Raw genomic sequence first — 5,441 nt, forward strand, 5'->3', positions numbered from 1 at the left:
ATTTTTAAAATTTATAATGTTGTCCTCTTTTTTTAAAGAGGTCTGCACCTCATGTTATATAGGCTTCAGGCTAACAAAACCTGAATCATCCCTGGACCTGATACTTTTTCTATTTCTCTTCCTCTTTGTCTTTCTGTTTTTCTCATGATTCCTTTCCATGCTTTTAAAAAAGTAGGACCTATACTAATATATAAGGAATGTAGAACAAAATTAAAAAAAAAAAGTCACCTATGATATAGTACCCTAAACTTCAGAAAACCAGCTTTATTAAATCAAGTTCTCCCTCTCTGAGGTTAATATATCATTCTGATTATCAGATGCAAAATATATGCTTAATATATTTAAAATTTTACTAACAAAACTTTCATTCTCATCTACTTATGTATAAAAATAAGATTTTTTAGTGCTATAAATATACAAAAAACAGGAATAGCTAAATCCTGACTCATTCTAGTAATAAGGTAATATTAACCCAAGGACAAATAAACTTTTAAACATATTAAAAAACATTAGATGGTCAACTTAAAAAATTCGTGAAGGATACATTGTTTTTCAAATTTCTTTTACGTGTACACAGGAAAAAACATTTGGAGACAACTGATCTAGACAAATAAATATGGAAGGCTATAGAAATCAATCATGCAACTCCTTTAAGGGAGCTGCCATCTATTTTTAACTGCCCAGTTGGCATATTTCAGCAGACAGCTGCATCAGATGGATGGAGGCTGCCTGAGGGTGTGAAGAACATTGCATTGGCTCACTTATTTTCAGTTGTGAAATCTTCTTTACAAACCCTAATATTTAAAAAAAGTAATTGAGGCTAATGTTTTTATAATTTGGGGTGGAAATAGCTCCCATTAGTGATATAGAACAGAACATGAGGCTCTACAGGCCTATACTGGCAGCAGTTCTGGTCCATTTCCCTCAAGGCCCTCCTTTTATTTGTCCAGAAGTCCTTGTGTACTTATTATCAGTACTTAGGAGCAAGTGAGAGTGAGGTTGGGATTGATCCAGACCACCTTGATGCTGTCTTGTTGACGTCTGCCCTGGAGGTACCTGTCTTCAATTCAGAAGTTTTCCCTGCATAACTGGGGCTAAATCCCTTGCTTTAGGGCTGCCTAGGACCTGGAGCACCAGCAGTAGCTGATTTATGAGGATAGGCAATCTCACTTCCCTCATGCTATTCTTATAGAAAAGGAGTCTATTCAAACTGACCATGACTCCAGAATCATTGTTCTTTTCATTTCTTCCCCCAACCATTTTCCCAAGGGTTGAATCTATCAGATCTATCCAGGAGAGCATTAAGACAGTTAATTGAAAAGATCGTTAAGCCTGCAAGAAGCAGGAGAGGGGCATTTATTTCTCAGTTGGATGCTTGCTGAGTCACAGAACACGTAGGTCTCCCCTGGAGCTGTCATGGAAGTATGGTGATGAAATTATTAGGAGAACTTGAATTATACCCTCTGGAATTTGGGGCAAACATGAATATAGAGACTGGTGCCTATTTCTAGTCTAGAGATTTCTGAGGGAGTCTCTCTGGAATATCCCAGACTTATGGGGCTTGAGGAGACTGTGACAGAATATACATAAAGAAGGAGACAATCCCTTATCACATCCATTTGAAGAGGACCCGGAAATTCTTGAGTCTTCTCAGAAAGAAGCATTAGACAAAAAGGAAAACATGGGTTGCCATATAGGAAGATAAATTTGCTCTTCTGTACCTCGCTGGCTTATAATTACCTAGAATTTCCTGGCATCTACTGCCACCGTGTGGGTATTTACATTTATTGAATTCAAATGAGTATTTTCCCGTAAAGGCTTGTCCTAAGCCAAAATACAAAGAATTTTAAGTGTGTTTTAGTGCTCTTCACCTCAGATTGTCTCCTAAGTCCCATCTAGGTTCCCTGTGCTTTCAAACTCACAATGAGGTTCCATCATTAAATACTCTTCTCTTTTGTAGCACTGTGTTAAAGCAGTACTAAAGTCATGCTGCTGATACGTCAATGACTTTGAGTTTTTGATAAGTCAGTTTGAGACAGAGAAACTCTAAAATGGTCCCCAATTATCTGTTTCCTGGTATTGATGCCCTGTGTAACCATTTTACCTTTACTGTGGGTGGGATCTGTGTCTAGCTTCTAACCAACAGACTATGGCAGAGGTGATGGGGTGTCACTTCCATACTTATATTACATAGCACTAAAACTTCCATGTTGCTAGGAGACTCCCCTGACTGCCTTCTGGGCTTGCATGCATGAAGCAAGCATCCACGTATGGGAGGCCCAGTGAAAAGAAACTGAGGGCAGCTACTGGCTGTCAGCAGGCAAGAAACTGAGGTCCCCAGCCCAACAGGACATAGATCATTGAATCCTGCTAAGAAGCACGTGAAATTGGGAGCAGATCCCTCTTCAGTTGAGCTTTCAGATGAGATGCCAGAAACTTTGATTGCAGCGTCATGAGAGACCCTGAAACAGAGGACCTGGTTAAACTATGCCCAGGTTCTGTGAGATGATACATGTGTGTTGTTTTTAGCCACTAAATGTGTGCTAATTTGTTATATGACAATAGATAATGAGTACACAGTTCTTTGGTTTTGCTTACGTTACTCTCCCCTTCACAGGACTGCAATGTAAGTCCTTGGAGATTGTTCTTGGCAGTAAATATAATTGACAGTCACCACGCTGTGCTCAGAATTGTCCTTCTCCTCCCACCAAAGCTCTGTTACTGAGTCAACTTGTTTGGCCTGATTCCTTTGGGAAAATTTCTCTCTCAGGTGATAACTCAGCTCCTCACACAAAGAGAGCTCTGTGGGTTCTGCCTATGTCATTCCCCAAACAAGCTTGGACAGGCTAAATCCAGCAGTGGCACAACTTGGCCTAAAGCTGAGAGCTCACAGCTTGTCAGATAATTTGTCAGCTTCAAGATGTATTACACTATTGTGGCTATAGTTATTAGATTGATATTAAACTTTATTCTTAATTTAAAAAATGTTTCCTACCCCATGGAACACTTGACTATGGGTAGGAAAGTGGTGCTAAAAGGCAAGGGTAGGGACAGGGAATGACTCCCTGTCATTATAGACCATTAACTTGATCCCAAAATACAACCACGAGTTTTTTTATAAGTACACTAAATTTCATATATGTTATTGTAGAGCCAATGCTTTCTAGAGGCTTGTCATCTAGCTCTGCAGTTTCTAGAATTTAATTTATATCTCTTTTTGAAAACCAGTATTTATTTAGCTCTGGTATAGAGGCTTACATAAACTTAAACTCAGAAAGTACTATATTATCTTTTCAGCATAATTGAAACAAGCTTGGCTGTGGGGCACTGCAAAGAGTTTTCAATGGTGAGTGCAAAGTGTGTCTAAGTAGCAGATTATGCCAGAGAGGTAAGCAGAAATCATATTCTAGAAGGCTTTGAGTGTTATGCTATAGAGCTTGGACTTGATAGTGAAAACAGAAGATTTTCAATATGGAAAATATTTTAAACAGGAAAAGATTTTAATCAAGGAAATGATATAACGATTTATACTTTAGAAAAATACATACAAACCACTGTAGTAGATGGATTTAGAGGGGGTACAAGACTGGAGGCAGGGGGACCAGCTAGGAGGCAAGAAGCAATGAGGGCCTGGATTAAGATAGAGGAGGTAGAAAAACATGGAAGCATATGAACAATATTTTGAAGGTAGGATAGTATTGATTTGATGATCAATAAAATGTAGAGGATAAGTGAAAGGAGACTATGATGAGCACCAGGTTTCTAGCTTGGAGAATGGGTATTTGGAAAAATAGATTTGTTAGGGGAACCACTGACTGAAACTGCCCACCCTGGCCAGACACGATAGTAACCACTTGCATGAGGTATCTTACAGCAGGAGGTCCTGGTAAGGAATATGGAACTAACAGGCTATCACCAACCAGAAGAATTCGGGAAGGGTCAAAAGGAGAGAGGAGACACCAGTCTGTATGACCTACCAACCTCCCAGAATCCTTCTCACTGGCATCCATCTTGGCTGAGAGATGTACACACCACCGGGAAGGACCCTGAGTCAGAATGATTGGCCAGAGACAACCTGGAAACTAACCCCATCACCATAAAACCCAACTGTGAGCCACGTGGCAGAGCATTTCTCCTGGGCTCCCTTGCACTCCTGCTCTCTGCGTGGGAGCCCCCTTCCCAATAAATTCTCTTGCCAGCATGTGCATCTCCTCAGACAATACATTTCTGGGGTTAGACAAGAGCCCATTCTTGGGCCTTGGAACAGATTGGTTTCCTGCAACAGATTAGTGTGTGGAAGTCTGAGGAAGCTTAATGTTTAAGTCCTAAACTTAAACATTTGGTTTCCTGCAACAGATCTGTTTCCTGTAACAGATTTGTGTGCGAAAGTCTGAGGAAGCTTAATGTTTAAGTCCAAAACTTTAAGAGTATAGATAGAAGTCCATGTAGGAGGCTGAGTTCAGGGTGCCAGGGCCATCAGAGGAATACTAGGAGAAGGTGGAGTCACAGTAGCTAAGAAAATATCTAGAGAACTGGAGTGACCCATAGTATTCAACGACACATGGAAATCACATAAGCTGAAAGTTATCTTTTGAGGTGGAAAAGGCTGTGAATAGAGCATGTCTGAAGGTGGGAGATAGTAAGAGTTCAATTTTGGACATGCTGAGGTTGATATGTCTATTAGAGATCGTAGAACATATGAACTGAGAGTTCGGCAGAGAGGTTAGAGCTAAAGATGTAACTTTAAGAATTGTGGACATAGAGATGTGTTTATACACATGACATGGAATAGAATCTCCAATGGAAAGGCTGTAAGGTGAGGAGATGTCCAAGAACTGAAACCTAAGGTATCCCAACATTAAGAGGTCATGGGCACACAGCAGATGAGGAGAAAGGCAAAAACTCACCAGACCTAACAAATGAAGAGAAAATAGGCAGTCTACCTGAAAAAGAATTCAGAATAATGATAGTAAAGATGATCCAAAATCTTGGAAATAGAATGGAGAAAATACAAGAAACATTTAACAAGGACCTAGAAGAACTAAAGAGCAAACAAACAGTGATGAACAACACAATAAATGAAATTTAAAATTCTCTAGAAGGGATCAATAGCAGAATAACTGAGGCAGAAGAATGGATAAGTGACCTGGAAGATAAAATAGTGGAAATAACTACTGCAGAGCAGAATAAAGAAAAAGGAATGAAAAGAATTGAGAAGAGTCTCAGAGACCTCTGGGACAACATTAAATGCACCAACATTTGAATTATAGGGGTTCCAGAAGAAGAAGAGAAAAAGAAAGGGACTGAGAAAATATTTGAAGAGATTATAGTTGAAAACTTCCCTAATATGGGAAAGGAAATAGTTAATCAAGTCCAGGAAGCACAGAGAGTCCAATGCAGCATAAATCCAAGGAGAAAAACGCCAAGACACATATTAATCA

This window comes from Tursiops truncatus, chromosome 1, assembly GCF_011762595.2.
Source record: "Tursiops truncatus isolate mTurTru1 chromosome 1, mTurTru1.mat.Y, whole genome shotgun sequence".
NCBI classification, from domain to species: Eukaryota; Metazoa; Chordata; class Mammalia; order Artiodactyla; family Delphinidae; genus Tursiops; species Tursiops truncatus.